This window comes from Salmo trutta, chromosome 18, assembly GCF_901001165.1.
Source record: "Salmo trutta chromosome 18, fSalTru1.1, whole genome shotgun sequence".
Taxonomy (NCBI): Eukaryota; Metazoa; Chordata; class Actinopteri; order Salmoniformes; family Salmonidae; genus Salmo; species Salmo trutta.
The window spans coordinates 32,219,168-32,236,995 of record NC_042974.1 but is presented as its reverse complement, the minus strand read 5'-3'; the positions used below and the strand labels follow the sequence as shown (position 1 = coordinate 32,236,995).

Sequence of the window (17,828 nt, the reverse complement as noted above, 5' to 3'; positions counted from 1 at the left end):
GAAGCTGAACAGAACATGGATCTTTCAACAGGACAATGATCCAAAGCACACAAGCAAAGCTACAACAGAATGGTTCAAAAATATGAAATGGAGGGTTATGGAATGGCCAAGTCAAAGCCCAGATCTCATACTGTCGAAATGCTGTGCGGGAACTTGAAGCGGGCCATGCATGCCCTCGAACATGACACAGTTGAAGCAGCACTGTAAAGAGGAATGGGCAAAAATATTTCCCAGTCTATGTAAGAGACAGTTACAAGAAACGTCTACATGAAGTTATTTTAGTCAAAGGGGGCAACACCCTGTACTTGTATTTGTACCTGTATTTATTTTGTCCGCACTATGGAATTTTATTTCTGTTGATTGCAAAGTATAGTCTTACAGTGTAATTTGTTAAATTAGGTTATGCTAAAAAGAAATACAACTTTCCAGGTGGTGTACTTACTTTTTCACATGACTGTATGTTTTCCCCCAACACTGCTTTCCATCCATTGGTATAGCAGACCCTCATGCCAAGTTGAATCAAAAGCTTTTTGGGAATCAACAAAGCATGAGAAGACTTGGCTTTGTTTGGTTTTGTTTGTTTGTCAATATGGGTGTGCAGGGTGTATATGTGGTCTGTCATACGGTATTTTGGAAAGAAGCCAATTTGACATTTACTCAGGAAATTGTTTTCACTGAGGAAATGTTGGAGTTTGCTGTTAATGATACTGCAAAAGATTTTTCCAAGACTGCTGTTGGTTCCACTGTAATTAATGATTTGAAATTTGTCTACACTTTTGTGGATTGGGGTAATTAGACCTTGGTTCCAAATATTGGGGAAGATACCAGTGCTGAGGATAATGTTGAATAGTTTAATAATAGCCCATTCGAATTTGTGGTATGTATATTTTATCATTTAGTTTAGTATACCATCAACACCACAGGCCTTTTTCGGTTTGGAGAGTTTGTATTTTGTCCTGTAGCTCATCCAATGTAAATTGGAGAATCAGGTGGGTTCTGATAGTATTTAACCATTTCTCATTGTTATTAGTTTTCTTAGGTTTTCTGCCAGAATTTACATTTGATATGTCAGCTGATATGTAAAATATATTGTTCAGGCTTTCTACTGCTAAGTTTACACCTTCACTATTGCAGGATAACATTTTGTCCAGGAAGTTGTCTTGGAGGGATTGGATTTGTTGTTGGCCAATAGTTTTTCGGTAGGTTTCTACACTACTCTCCTTCCATCTACAGGATTTCTTAATAGTATTGCAGTTTGTTTGGCTTCGATGCCTGATTTTGCTGTGATCTGATAGTGGTGTCAGTGGGCTGACTGTGAACGCGCTGAGAGACTTTGGGTTGAGGTTAGTCATGAGGTAGTCTACCGTACTACTGCCAAGAGATCAATCAATCAATTAATCAATCAAATGTATTTATGAAGCCCTTTTTACATCAGCTGATGTCACAAAGTGCTGTACAGAAACCTAGACTAAAACCCCAAAAGCAAGCAATGCAGGTGTAGAAGCAAGGTGAGCTATAGGTGTACCTACTGTAGGAGTCGTCTCGAAGCCTACCATTGACTATGTACAGACCCAACATGCGACAGAGCTGCAGGAGTTGTGACTTGTTTCTGTTGGTTATGTTGTTGTAGTTGTGTCTAGGGGGTGCAAGAGGGGGAGGGAGTGCTGTCACCTCCAGATAGGTGTAACTCTCTCTCTCTCTCTTGCTCTCTCGCACTCTTTCTCTTTCAGTTCATGCTGGGAGTGTTTTGTAGTTGAGAGGCCGTGTGGAGGGCTCTGTCCTTACATATGTTCTTGATTCTTTCCTTGGTCTTTTCTTGAACTTTTTATTTTCTATGGTGGACGGTTAACACACTGATAATTTAGTGGTACCCACTGTTTTTTCTCAAAGTTAGGGAGGAAGAGGACATAGTTGTAGTTTCCTGGGGTTTGAACGGTGTAGTGTGCGCAACGGATTCACAGCCTAGAGAGGAGGAGACGCTGTCGTTATGGCATGGATTCAGGTGTGTTCCTGAGAAGGGATTTAAGGTGGATGAGGTTCTGCTTGCAGTCGACGAACAGGTAGGAGCTAAATTTATACATTCTGCATCCAGAATGAACAAAGCTGTGGTTGTGTTCATGAAAATAGTAAATTTAGTGGGTAGGCTAATTACAAGTAAAATATTTGTAAGGGATATGTTGGTAACGATTTGTCCTATTTTGATTCCTTCAACAATGGTTATACAAATAATCCAGAAAAACGGATGTCAAAAATGTTATAAATTGATTAGCATTTTAATGAGGGAAATAAGTATTTGACCAGAAAGATTTCTGGCTTCCAGGTGTCTTTTATACAGGTAACGAGCTGAGATTAGGAGCACACTCTTAAAGGGAGTGCTCCTAATCTCAGTTTGTTACCTGTTTAAAAGACATCTGTCCACAGAAGCAATCAATCAATCAGATTCCAAACTCTCCACCATGGCCAAGACCAAAGAGCTCTCCAAGGATGTCAGGGACAAGACTGTAGACCTACACAAGGCTGCAATGGGCCACAAGACCATGGCCAAGTAGATTGGTGAGAAGGTGACAACAGTTGGTGCGATTATTCGCAAATGGAAGAAACATGCGCACTGCTGAGGAGAACTGATGGATTAGGGATGGACCGGCAGCTGTTCCTCATGATGCTGGAGAGGCTGAGTACAGCAGGTCTCTCTGATTTTTACTCTCTGGTGCTGAGGGCCTGGCACCTGCTAAGGCCCTCACAAGAAGAGCCTGGACTGTGGGAGGAGACTATCTTCCACAACCCAGCCATCCTTTTGAGATTGATTCAGTCGGCCACCATGCAGAGGCGACTGATGGCAACGGGTTTACTAAGGCTGGGTGACCTGCGGCTGCTGGAGGAGGGGTGGAACACCCCGGAAGTCCTGGCACAACGAACATCTCTTAGGCTGCTGGAGAGATTCCTGGGGGAGATCCAGGAGGCACTATCTGACCCGGAAAGGGGGTGTTTGACCGGCCAAAGGGGGAGTGGCCACCAATATTTCCACCACTGCAGGTGACGGCAGAGACTGGGGACTGGCAAGGGGGTCTGGAGGACTTGTTAGATTTTAACACTCCGAGCCTGGGGAAGTTTGAGGGGGTGGGAGGTAAAGCCCTCTACAACCTCTGCATTAAGGTAAGGAACATTAGGAGCCTAACAGGAGTGAAGGCACCTCTGTGGCTGGGGGTATGTGGGGCGGAGAGTATGGTGGGTTTTAGAACTCACAGTACCAAAGAGGTTAAGGGACCTCCAGTGGAGGGTTCTACCCTGTGCACCAGCTTAATGCCATTAATGTCTCTGTTGGAATATCTGTGTGAGAGGTTGGGGGTGGAGTTTACTGTCAGGATGTTTATGAGATACAGGTATTCGAATAAGGAAAAGGTGTGTGTTGTTGAATTTTCTGTTTGCTCAAGCAAAGTAGGCTATTTGGCTAACAAAGAGGAACAGGGTGAACGGTGGGGGGATAACAGACCCTTTACTATTATTTAATGGGAAGGTCTCTGCGTGTCTTAGGGTGGAATTTGAGTTCTATAAATGATTAAAAGTGTGGATATGTTTCAGGAGATATCGTGTGTCGGGGGGGGATATTTGTTTTTTAAAGGGGGGTGGGGTGGTGGTGAAGTTCTAATGAACTGAGGATGTACTGTGGCTTGCGAAAGTATTAACCCCATTGGCATTTGTCCAATTTTGTTGCCTTACAGAAAACTTGAACGTGCATAACAATTCACCCCCCATAGTAAATACTTTGTAGAGCCACCTTTTGCAGCAATTACAGCTGAAAGTCTCTTGGGGTATGTCTCTACAGTGAGGGAAAAAAAGTATTTGATCCCCTGCTGATTTTGTACGATTTTGTAAGTATTTGACCCCTCTGCAAAACATGACTTAGTACTTGGTGGCAAAACCCTTGTTGGCAATCACAGAGGTCAGACGTTTCTTGTAGTTAGCCACCAGATTTGCACACATGTCAGGAGGGAATTTGTCCCACTCCTCTTTGCAGATCTTCTCCAAGTCATTAAGGTTTCGAGGCTGACGTTTGGCAACTCGAACCTTCAGCTCCCTCCACAGATTTTCTATTGGATTAATTTTTGGCGACTGGCTAGGCCACTCCAGGACCTTAATGTGCTTCTTCTTGAGCCACTCCTTTGTTGCCTTGGCTGTGTGTTTTGGGTCATTGTCATGCTGGAATACCCATCCACGACTCATTTTCAATGCCCTGGCTGGGGGGAGGTTCTCACCCAAGAATTGACGCTACATGGCCCCGTCCATCGTCCATTTGATGCGGTGAAGTTGTCCTGTCCCCTTAGCAGAAAAACACCCCCAAAGCATAATGTTTCCACCTCCATGTTTGACGGTGGGGATGGTGTTCTTGGGGTCATAGGCAGCATTCCTCCTCCTCCAAACACGGCGAGTTGAGTTGATGCCAAAGAGCTCCATTTTGGTCTCATCTGACCACAACACTTTCACCCATTTGTCCTCTGAATCATTCAGATGTTCATTGGCAAACTTCAGAGGGGCATGTATATGTGCTTTCTTGAGCAGGGGGACCTTGCTGGCACTGCAGGATTTCAGTCCTTCATGGCGTAGTGTGTTAATAATTGTTTTCTTGGTGACTATGGTCCCAGCTGCTTTGAGATCATTGACAAGATCCTCCTGTGTAGTTCTGGGCTGATTCCTCACCGTTCTCATGATCATTGCAACTCCACGAGGTGAGATCTTGCATGGAGCCCCAGGCCGAGAGAGATTGACAGTTATTTTGTGTTTCTTCCATTTGCGAATAATCGCACCAACTGTTGTCACCTTCTCACCAAGCTGCTTTGCGATGGTCTTGTAGCCCATTCCAGCCTTGTGTAGGTCTACAGTCTTGTCCCTGACATCCTTGGAGAGCTCTTTCGTCTTGGCCATGGTGGAGAGTTTGGAATCTGATTGATTGATTGCTTCTGTGGACAGGTGTCTTTTATACAGGTAACAAGCTGAGATTTATAGACTGATCATTTCTTTGTCAGTGGGCAAACGTACAAAATCAGCAAGGGATCAAATACTTTTTTCCCTCACTATATAAGCTTGGCACATCTAGCCACTGTGATTTTTGCCCATTCTTCAAGGCAAAACTGCTCCAGCTCCTTCAAGTTGGATTGGTTCTGCTGGTGTACAGCAATCTTTAAATCATACCACAGATTCTCAATTGGATTGAGATCTGGGCTTTGATTAGGCCATTCCAAGACATTTAAATGTTTCCCCTTAGACCACTCGAGTGTTGCTTTAGGTGTATGCTTAGGGTCATTGTCCTGCTGGAAGGTGAACCTCCGTCCCAGTCTCAAATCTCTGGAAGACTGAAACAGAATTTCCCTGAATTTAGCGCCATCCATCAATCCTTAAATTCTAACCAGTTTCCCAGTCCCTGCCAATGAAAAATATCCCCATGGCATGATGCTGCCACCACCAGGCTTCACTGGGGGGATGGTGTTCTCGTGGTGATTAGAGGTGTTGGGTTAGCGCCAGACATAGCGTTTTCCTTGATTGGCATAAAACTCAAGTTTAGTCTCATCTGACCAGAGTACCTTCTTCCATATGTTTTGGGAGTCTCCCACATGCCTTTTGGCGAACACCAAACATGTTTGCTTATTTTTTTCTGGCCACTCGTAAAGCCCAGCTTTGTGGAGTGTACGGCTTAGAGTGGTCCTATGGACAGATACTCCAATCTTCGCTGTGGAGTTTTGCAGCTCCTTCAGGGTTATCTTTAGTCTCTTTATTGCCTCTCTGATTAATGCCCTCCTTGCCTTGTCTGTGAGTTTTGGTGGGCGGCCATCTCTTGGCAGGTTTGTTGTGGTGCCCTATTCTTTCCATTTTTTTATAATGGATTTAAATGGTGCTCTGTGGGATGTTCAAAGTTTCAGATAATTTTTTATAACTTTTCTGTTTTTAATTTGTTAGAATTTTTTTAAACAAGTTATTATTTTCATTTCACTTCACCAATATGGACTATTTTGTGTATGTATTCACTACCTGAAATCCAAATAATAATCCATTTAAATTACAGGTTGTAAAGCAACAAAATAGGAAAAACGCTAAGGGTTCTGAATACTTTTGCAAGGCACTGTATTATTAAATAAAAACAAAACGTTTTCAACAAATTGTCTCTCTCACCTTTCAGAAGCCAGAAAGCAACAGCATCCTCCCTGTCTCTCTCTCTCTTCTGCTCTCTCTCTCTCTGGGACCAGTCCTCTGGGCCTTGATAGATATATCTGCCACCAGAAAAAAAAATGACGAGGGTCTTGTTATATATCTATAGATTCATCATAACCAGAGAGGAAACTAACTCCATGTGTTTTAATTTGCCTTTAAGAGCGTTCCCCCACTGCTGGGCCCAAGGCTTTTAATAGTGATTCACTTGGCGGTGATTGCAGGTCATTACCCTGCGATAGGAAGAGAGCCAGTAACGAGAGGAGGCTTAATGGCCGAGAGAGAGGAGAGCCGTAAACGATAGAGACGGCTTCCAATCCCCCTACACCCCCCTCTTCCATTCTCACATGGCTTTTATGAATAGCCTATCCAAACGGCGTTTGTTTAAACCCCCATTAGAATCAAAAAGGTGGCAATCTTCTTAATCAAACCTAATTTATTAAAACATTAGCTGGCTCTATTAACAGGTCACAGCGAGGCAGCAAGGACGAGGGAAAGTGTGTGACAAGCTGCGGCGCCCTCGAAGAAAAACGTGCCCACATCGATTGAGATAAATATTAAGCTAATCTGTCGTCCTGTTCATTCCCCTCTCCCTCCTACCTTTTATCATTGTTTCTCTGTGACTAGTGACAGGAGGCATAATAGGCTTCTATTTACTCTACTGTACTGTTTGCTAGTGCCGATTGGTAGCTAACAAAGACGGCTAAGTACCCAGTGCTCCTTATTCCTATTGATGTACAACACTGACAAATAAATTAAATGTACCTTTGGAAATGGTTCTATTAGTGTTTTTATTAGGTTAATTAGCCAGCCTCGGGGGACTCGTTGAATGGGGGAGATTGAAGATTAATTCAGTGTTCTCCGGTGATAGCCTAGGATTTACTAACTGACAGAGAATACCCAGGGCAGTCGCGCGCGCGCACACACACACACACACACACACACACACACACACACACACACACACACACACACACACACACACACACACACACACACAGGTCTTCTAAATTCCTAAAATGTAAATGTGAAAAGTTATTGAAATGCAGGGCTTGAAGAGACCTTGGTCTCAATGGGACTTTTTTCTCAAATAAAGTAAAACAAATCTGTGAAGTGTCCAAAGTTGGGTTTTCACAATGTACAGTGTGCTGTGTCCTTCACCTGGCAGAGCCCAAACCCTATCCAATTTATCTTTCTCATCTCATAAGAACCTCTATTGGCACACAGTAACTTAGTCATACATATACGTGGCATCTAACCAATGATTTCAGATCCCAATATGGATAAACACATAGCCTCACCTTCTCTGCATGCATGCCCCCCCCCCACACACACACACACAGGTCTGCCCACCGTGGGAGTGTGGTACTGCCTATGGCCAGCCAGGGAGGAGTCCCAGGATGAAAGCCTTATTGATAGGGATAAAGGTTTTTGATGAGGCAGATTGCTCATCAGGGTGGAACGGCATGCTTCTCAGATGTGACACATTTTAAGACCAGCCCAGGGGCCCATCGACCAAAGCAGCATCGGGGAGTGTCTGTGTTTGTGTGTGTGTCATTCTTGTCCTCTGTGATCACACTTAAGTCCAGACCATTGATTGGTTATCGGCACACATCTGGGTCAGTATTGTCTCGTCGTCCAAGGAGATGGCAGAGAAGTGCAGTGAACTTCACGCCTCAATCATGACACACAGACACATCCATATACCCACACACACTCTCACTCTGAGATTTGGTTCTCCAACCCAGGTAATTTAGGGATAAACTGGTTACTTGGGGTAACATTTAGCTTTACCATGACTGCTGAAGATAAAACAGCAACCAAAGATTGTTTTCCTTCTAAACTGATCCATGTACAGTGATGCGAAAAACAATTTTCCCCCTTTCAAATGTTCTCTACTTTTGCTTTTTTTTTATACTGAATTATCAGATCTTCAACCAAAACATAATATTAGATAAAGGGCACCTAAGTGAACAAATAACACAACAATTACATACTTATCTCATTTATTTCATAAACAAAGTTATGCAACACCCAATGCCCCTATGTGAAAAATTGTCCCCTTACACTCAATAACTGGTTGTAGCTTTAATCACTCCAACCAAATTCTTCCTGTAGTTACTGATCCAACCAAATGCTTCCTGTAGTTGCTGATCAGTCTCTCACGTTGCTGTTGAGGAATTTTGGCCCACTCTTCGAAGAAGAACTGCTGTAACTCAGCGACATTTGTGGATTTTCAAGCTTGAACTGCTAGTTTCAAATCCAAACACAACATCTCAATCGGGATTAGGTCTTGACTTTGACTGGGCCATTTCAAAACTTCAAATGTGTCACTTTTTAGCCATTTTCACGTAGACTTGATTGTGTGTTTGGATAATTGTCTTGCTGCATGACTCAGCTGCTCTTCAGCTTCAGCTCACAGACGGATGGCCTGACATTCTCCTGTATAATTCTCTGATACAAAGCAGAATTCATGGTTCTTTTTATTAAGGCAAGTTGTTCAGGTCCTGAGGCAGCAAAGCATCCCCAAACCATCACATTACCACCACCATGTTTGACCGTTGGTATGAGATTTTCTCTATGGATTGCAGTGTTTGGTTTTCACCAGGCATAGTAGGACCAATGTCATCAATTTTTTTTTGGTGTGCCGAGAAGCACCTGGAAGCACCTGGAAGCACCTGGAAGCACCTGGATCATCATCAAGTTCTTGGACGTATATTCTATGGATAGATTACTCAAAAGTATAACGTTTCGGATGACATGTAGCTAGCTAGCTGAACAATTAACCATAATTCCAACTCATAAAGTTACTACACTGCATGAATCTGCAAGTAGCTAACCAACTAGGTTACATTTTAGCTAGCTAGCTAACATTAGGCTATAACTAGCAATGCAAATTGCTCTGAGATACGAATAATATTACTATAGAGTCAGCCAGCTAACGGCAGCTAGCTACATAGCAGTATAATTTAACTTGCAAAGAAAATGACTTTCTGACAAAATTAGAAACTTATAATATCTGAAAAGTGAGCTAGACTCTTACCCACATGGATGAACGCTTCTCCCTCTCTGTCACGGATGCCATGGTTGCCCTTAGTTTGAATATGTAGTGTTTTATACAACAGCCTTCTGTGTTCTCTTTTTGACTCCCTCATCACTCTCTTCCCTCCTCTCCATCCTTCCCCCATTTCCTCTCTCAATCACATTCTCTCTCTTGACTTCACTCCCTCACTCTCCCTACCTGACACTCTCACCCAAGGTCTCTCACTTCCTTCCCCTTTTTCTGTTATTCCCTCTTTTCCCACTCACTCTTCCCTTGCCTTTCTCTCATTCCGCCAACTCCTCCAAACTCCAATAAAATTATTCCAAAGCCCTAGGAACCTGAGATAACATAATAACCTGGAGAAGACAATCAGACCACTCACACATGCACAAATCAAACATATTGATGTTTCGGGCCTCTGTGAAGAGTAACTGGGATGTAGTTTGAATGCTTCTCCGGGGTTAAGAGTTGTCCAAGGGAAGCAGTAATAAAATAAATAAAAGTGGACTTTATCTGCCAGCGGCGCACACTGCACCCACCAGCTCCCTTTTTAGCCTCACAGAGATACCAGGACTCTTAATAATTGATTATAATTGATTTTAACTAGGCTCTGACCCAGGCCAGGACGCAAAGGCAGTGACGTCCAAGCATGTGTGTGTGTGTATGTATGTATGTATGTATGTATGTATGTATGTATGTATGTATGTATGTATGTGTGTGTGTGTGTGTGTGTGTGTGTGTGTGTGTGTGTGTGTGTGTGTGTGTGTGTGTGTGTGTGTGTGTGTGTGTGTGTGTGTGTGTGTGTGTGTGTGTGTGTGTGTGTGTGTGTGCATGCGTGCGTGTGAGAGAGGGAGAAAGGAGGGCAGTGCACATCTTTAAAAACTCCAGACGTGTTCCTGAGATAAAATATTTAGGCAGCCGAAGCCTTGACCTCCTGTGCTCGCCGGCTCCCAGTTAGAATTGATTTCTGACAAGGCAACTGGGACGCCGTTACAACAAAATGCACTAAAGCCAGCCACGCGTGCCCTCTGACACTCTCACCAGCTTAACCCCCTCGCCAAAGCCCTGTGTGTGTGTGTGTGTGTGTGTGTGTGTGTGTGTGTGTGTGTGTGTGTGTGTGTGTGTGTGTGTGTGTGTGTGTGTGTGTGTGTGTGTGTGTGTGTGCCAGCATGCAGAGAAGTTGGGACTTTGTGTCTGTCCATATTGTGATCGAAAATCATTGGGCAGATGCCATGTGCAGGTCTGACTAAGGTACTGTGAGCCAGTAGCGGTTATTAGGAGATGAGAAAGATACATTCATAGGGTATGGGCTCTGCCAAGTTACCTCTTAAGGATTAGCCCCTTTTTTTTACATTTCACCTAAAATGACATACCCAAATCTAACTGCCTTCAGCTCAGGCCCAGAAGCAAAGATATGCATATTATTGGTACCATTTGAAAGGAAACACTTTGAAGTTTATGGACATGTGAAAGGAATGTAGTAGAATATAACACAATAGATCTGGTAAAAGATAATACAAAGAAAAAAAACAACCGTTCTTTTGTATTTTTTTGTACCATCATCTTTGAAATGCAAGAGAAAGGCCATAATGTATTAATCCAGCCCAGCTGCAATTTAGATTTTGGCCACTAGATGGCATCTGTGTATGTGCAAAGTTTTAGACTGATCCAATGAACCATTGCATTTCTGTTCAAAATGTTGTATCAAGACTGCCCAAATGTGCCTAATTAGTTCATTAATAACTTTTCATGTTCAAAATGTTGCACTCTCCTCAAACAATAGCATGGTATTCTTTCAGTGTAATAGCTACTGTAAATTGGACAGCGCAGTTAGATTAACAAGAATGTAAGCTTTCTGCCAATATCAGATATGTCTATGTCCTGAGAAATGTTCTTGTTACCTACAACCTCATGCTAATCGCATTAGCCTACATTAGCTCAACCGTCCTGTGGAAGGGACACCGATACAACACACTGTACATCGGGTGCATATGTGAGTGTGTGCATCAAATCAAATCAAATAGTATTGGTCACATACAAATATTTTGCAGTTATCGCGGGTGTAGTGAAATGCTCATGTTCCAACAGTGCAGCATGCATGTGTGTGTGTGTGTGTGTGTGTGTGTGTGTGTGTGGGTCCAGTGAGATGGACACAACCCAAAAGCCTCTTCTTTACGAGCCAACTCCCTCCTCCTCTGGCTGTCCTCTAAGGCTACTTGGACAGAAAATCAGACCAGAGTTGGCATGCTCAGGTACCTTCATACATCAAGCCAGAACTCCAATCACATTACACATAGGAACCTGACCAGGATTCAATGGTACAGCTAAGATGTGGTCATTGATGTTCATGCATTAGTTTATGACCTGTTCAAAACTGCATTAACTCATGTCTAGGTCTGTGGCAGTCAAGAAATTTCGTCAGCCAGTGATTGTCGGTCTCACGTTAATTGACCGTTAATTAACATAAGACATTTAGTATCTCCTGGCTTCCACCCATAGCCTACATGCCACTGATGCAGACCTTTGGAATATCTACATTTTTAAAAGTCTAATAAATCCACTAGTTCATTTAGCAGACAAGATTTGCTTAGAATTCCGTGGCATTATTTTATAGTATGAAGAATACAATTGTACAAAGCTGAATGAAATAGAAAGGTTATTTTCTCCAAACAATTTGAGGGAGTGTGCACATGGGCTATTCTGTGTTGAGTGGTTAACAAAGAAATAGGTATTCCTATGTGCTTTATTTAGAGTTATTAATGTAACTTTAGTTGTTCTACAAACATTGGGCTATATGTTTTGATTTTTAATACATTGTAAGCCTGCAGGATGCAACTCTAATGATGATTTGAAAAAAGTCGCTTGAAAAGCATGAGCGCTGCTTTGTTTTTTTGTGCAGGCAGTACACACTACATCAGTCACTCATTCACAATTTGACAAGCACTTGATAATTCCTAGAATTTCACGGTGGCATCCCCTTTGTGTGGCTGTAATGCACCCTAAAAAAATCATGCCTTTTGCAGCCAGTGGCTGTCGTGCCCTTCTCCAAGAGTGCTGCGCTCTACATCATGTGATCGGGTCTTTCTGACAGGATACAAGGAAAGACAGGCACTGTCTGGGACAATTGTGGGATGTGATAGATCCCAAGTGAATACAACCACTAGCATCAAAACATATGTTTTATGCAATGTGGCTGACGCAACAGATCAGATTGTTAGCTTAAAATGTTGATAAACTATTACCGTAATTTCTATAAGCCGCAACTTTTTTCCCACGCTTTGAACATCGCGGCTTAAACAATGACGCGGCTAATATATGGATTTTTCCCGCTTTCAAAACATTTTTCAAAAAAAAAACACATTCTGTGACGTGCTCAGTTTTTTGGCGGCATGAAGCTTTCATTAGACCAATGAAATTGCCGAACGGGTTAAGGTCAAACAACTTTTTTGTTTACTGTTTAGATTAAATCGAGCTCTCTCAAACTTCCCATCATTCTGATTACGGTAGTTATTTTGTCACCCTCATCATGGCAAAGACACGGAGAAATGCATATGATGCAGCTTTCAAGTTGAAGGCGATTGATCTGGCTGTTGGAAAAGGAAATAGAGCTGCTGCACGGGAGCTTGGTCTTAATGAGTCGATGATAAGACGTTGGAAAAAGCAGCGTGAGGAATTGACTTAGTGCAAAAAGACAACTAAATCTTACTGCTAATTTTTTCTTTTTTGTTACAAGCCGTGTTTCGTTAAAGACTATTTATTTTTGTTACAGCCGTGTTTAGTTAAAGCCTATTTATTTTTGTTACAAGCCGTGTTTTGTTAAAGCCTGTGTAAAGTTAATTTGTTTCAATGTACCGGTAGGCACCTGCGGCTTATAGACATGTGCGGCTTATTTATGTTCAAAATAATATAATTTTTTTAATTCAGTGGGTGCGGCTTATATTCAGGTGCGCTGAATAGTCCGGAAATTACGGTAGGCTATTTCTTCACATTATAAGCGTAGCAATGAGCACATGATTATTAAGCGTGAATGTTCCAACACCATTATCAAAAGTGACCGCAAATGCAATTATGCATGTACTGCTTTTATTATAAAAGTGCATTTTTGTATGGTGAAAATTATCTTACCCAAACTTGAAACTCATGCTGCTTATATATGCCAGTTAGGCTCTACACCCCTTGTAAAGCGGATTAATGTGCTTCATTTTAAGAAGTTATTTGGCCACTTTAGTTGTGGTACAAACCTTGTTAAAACACATATGCCTATGGGCTAGACTGCATGAGGTGTGTGACCATGATTCGAAAAATTTGCAAAAAAAAGGCATTGTTTCTTATGCTGGGCATCATTCACAAGCGATAATATATAATTCACAAGTGCAAGGCTAATATTGTCACCCATCAGACTATTCTTGATTTAATCTTGTCTTTACATATACTAAATAATATATATGTGACATTTGTTTTGATTTAGAATGAACCATTATCATGCAAATGTATCGAAACAGGAGCAGCGGGAAACAATACATGTAATCTATGCACTTAAATAGCGAATGGAGGACATTTTCCCCGTGGTTTATTTTCATGCCTGCTGGGTAGGATGTACTCCTGTTGTAAATATAAGCAATGTGCTTAATATTAGGAAAGTTGAAAAATAAATATAGTAGGGCTAGCCTCTAGAAAGCTGATTAGTTCCTCGTCTTTTTATTAGCGGCCATCACTCTGTTTTCTCATACAATTGCATAGCCTAAAAGCACAAGCATTTTGCTACACTCACATTAACATCTGCAAACCATGTGTATGCGACAAATACAATTTGATTTGATTTGATTTATAGAAATGTTGCGCAACATGAGCTCAAGGGCTCTCACGGAGTATTTGATTAGATTTTCGAATAGATTTGCATTGATGTCAAAGTGATTAGAGGGACAATGGACTGCTGAGTACCAGGCAGTTAGCAAGTTTGGTAGGCTACTAATGACCAGCAGCAGCATCAGAGCTTGGAGAAGCCTAATTACAGTGATTATACGGTCATGTGGAATTTGACTGCCTTCATGACTTGTGACTGCTGGTGTGGCGGTAATACGGTCACCGCAACAGCCCTACTCAGATTTTGTTCCTAACTGACTTGCCTAGTTAAATAAAGGTTAAATAAATAAATACTCATGTCCCCTTACTACTGTTACAATTAAAAAAAGAGGAATACCGGTCTTACAAGGGGTTGGATAATAGGCTTAACATAGCTTCAGAGAGACCTTGAAATTGTTCTCTGTCTCTTGGAACAGCAGCTCAGCCAAAGATTGTCTATTATATTGACAAGATAGTCAAGTGACCACTCTATCAATGGAAATACATTTCCTCAAAGGTGGAAGGCAAGTGGGAAGAGGTGAGATCAGGTGGGGTTATTCTAGGCAATGAGAGGGCAGTTATACACATGAACAACAGGCCATAGAGATAGATTGAGGACTTTTCTTTGTATCTGTGCCGTTATAGCATCTGTGACAGTTTTAAAGTAGTCAGTTTTCTTCTTCATTGGCTGATTGCTCCCAACTCATAGGAATTCACACTCAGTTGACTATTTTAAAATGGTGGAAGCCCGCAATGGCTATGTCCATACTAAAACAGGTTATATCCATGATGAGTCCTTTATCTATTTTAATACAACAGGGACAGCGCCGATATAAAGTCGTTTTTTTTTCAAAGTTGCAGAAATGCCACGTGCGTCCACTTATATCAGTGAATTCATAATAACCAAACCATTATGAAACGTATATCAGATAAAATAAGCCACAAGTAGCCAATAAGCAATTCCATTTCTTGTTTACCAAATTCGACACCCTCTCACTGACCTCCATACAAAAATTCCTCGCTTCGCGGGCTTATTTTCGTGGACAGATTTTGGGCAGAGTAAAACCTCTCTCTTCGCCTCTTTCTCTCTGGTTCAGCCAATCTGTAGGATCCAGTCAGAGAAACAGACAGACAGGTCCGGTAATTGTCTGCTTGATACTGCTATTGATCCACCAAAATGCAGTCCAGGTAAACAGTTGAATAAAACATTGTCCCCCCAAGCAGAGACTTGTGCAGAAGTACTGTGCAGTGTACTCCACTGTACAGTATGTACAAATACAGACCTCAGAGGGAGCTACAGTATAGGCCAAAAGGACAAGGTCATGGAAATATCAGAAGAATTAAAACCTTACAATAAAGATTGATGAATCATACTTATCCATAAAGAAATTATCCAGAAGTCTGAGGAAAATGGTGTTTGGTTTGATATTAAACACTAACAGTAAACTATCACTGAAAATAGAAAACAAAAAAAGAGTACCAAGTGTTTACTAAACTGACCTGTACAGAAGATTATTCAGACTGAAGGGAATGGCTTGTTCTCTTCTGACAATGATACAAATAACAATAAGAGTATTTTAATCCCATGAGGCAGGGCCAGGCCCCTGCTGTTGCCATGGCACCCCAGATGGGCTTAACCTGTTAAGCGGACCTGACCTGGTTTACTTCTGGTCAGTGCACATGCTCCTTTTGTTTGTTGACCGCTGAGCACATACATGTAGGTGACATACATTCAGTGTAATTGTACCAAGCTTTGTAAACGGTCACAAATGTCTGGTTGATGAAGTTACATTTCAATTCAGCAAACTTTTAGACAGATGTGGTTGACTTGTTGTTGAACACTTTATGATTGGTAACCTATACACTTTGAAGTGGTTATTTTTTTGGTGAGGTTTTCATACAATCCCCTCTTGGGTTTCCAACTTCACCTGCACAACGTTTTTACCATGTTTTTATCTGCCCTATTTTGTCTTTCACTTGTCTTCTTTGGTGCGAAAGAATAAAACCTAAAACCTAAAATGTAATTGAAGAGCGCCCCCTACCTGTATGGTGGTTAGATGCACAGCTGGCATCCACCTTATATAACATAAGAAGCAACATGTGTGAGTGTGTATGTGTCTGTGTGTGTCTGCCCAGCAGTGGGTTAAGAGCCCGCGCCCAGTGCACTGTGATGATGTCAGCATGGCTGTAACCCTATAATTAATCACGGTAGCACGGTGCAACTCCACATGTGTCTCTGTGCTGGGTCAAACTGTCCCGTTTAAAAAATGTATGGATCAAGGTACGGGCAGGGGGGGAGGGGAGAGGAAGAGGAAGGAGGGAGCCTCTGTGGCTCTGTTGTGTTAACCCCCTTATCCCATAGGGGCTAAAGCTGGGAGAGGTGCCACAGCTGTACCATACACACATATACAATCACACATATACAACCAAACACAGACAAGCACACACACATGCCAAACACACACTCTATGACATCCACAATGGGCCCTGGCCGAGAATGTCCCAGGAGGGTGGGTAGGAGTTGTGAGGGTGTGGGGAACAAAGGCACCTGAGGTAGGGGAGTATAAGGGAAGTTGGGGGATGGAGGTTGTTCTCCAACAAACACCCCTCCCCTGGCGAAGCCAAAGCACAGTAAGAATTTAGCTCTGAGGAAAAATGCTCTGTCTTATATGGGCCTGAAGTTTGAGGGTGTTTATCTATGACCTTTAGTTCTCCATGACCTGGATCATGATATCATCTCTGGCTCTCGGGGGAGAACAATTACTATATATATGAATGGACAAAGCCATCGGTCACGTGACACCATTCATTCCTAAGTGAAGACTCCATAGCCCATTTGAAGCCAAATTAAGTCTGTTAAGATGGCATCTCACGGATGCATAACACCCTGCAGTTTGAGCTACTCCAGGAAGTGTCGTTGCAGGCTAGCTCAGTGCTGGCCCCTCTCATTGAGTAACTCGAGATGAAGGCCGATCACAGTACTGCAGGCTGCCATTAGCAACTAAATTATCATTATATCTTATTCTGTGTGTGAATTTTTAAATAATTGGTTCAAGGACATACATCTGGTGTAATAGAAGCAATTATTGGTATCATGATTGTCTCCAAAAAAAATCATTTTTTACAAAGATTTCCATTTTCCCATTCACTATAACGGGGGACATTTTTTCCGCAACCAATGCCTTCATCAGTAGCACGGTCGGCCTTGAACTTTATGGCTTCAATGAGAGGGAGCAGTCGTTCTCCCCTGTGGGAGAACCCCAAACTTTGGGACCAGTTTAAAACCAGAGGGCCTACTATCTTCTTTTGACCTTCCTTTTATTTAACAATAAACATCCTCTCTACAGCCTACTGTAGATATGAAGGTAGAACTTTTTGATTGTACAACCATGCATCAGCGAGTTGGAAAAACGGTGATCCCTCAGCCTGCTCTGGGCTGCATTCTCTCTCAAAAAAACTCTCCTGCATAAGTACTTTTTTTCTTTCCCTATCTCTTGGTTTCTCTCTCATTCTCTCTGCCTGCGTTCCCTCAGCTAATGTCAAATGGTTCAGTGTTGTTCAATTAAATTCAAGTTGACATGCATTGGAAGTAGGCAGTGCTCTCTGTAATTCAGCCCTCTTTATAGCCAATCTATTTTTTAATAAAGGTTCTGAAGAAAACATTAAAGTATTGATCTTTATTTATCGATCCGGCCAAAAGCATAGTTAAAGCTGACATAAATCAATCAAAATAAATTTTAAATGA

At 42.1% G+C, this 17,828-nt stretch overlaps 1 long non-coding RNA gene across 1 annotated transcript in view; it reads right to left on the bottom strand.

Moving 5' to 3' along the window:
• Positions 1-15,333, bottom strand: part of LOC115153201 (uncharacterized) — a 44,783-nt gene extending 29,450 nt beyond the window's left edge. Inside the window, exons 1-2 of the long non-coding RNA XR_003867656.1 lie at positions 15,085-15,333; positions 6,163-6,260 (exon numbers count right to left, since the gene is read on the bottom strand). This is a non-coding gene — a long non-coding RNA (uncharacterized LOC115153201). The remainder of the gene's footprint in view (positions 1-6,162; positions 6,261-15,084) is intronic.
• Positions 15,334-17,828: the final 2,495 nt, after the last annotated feature.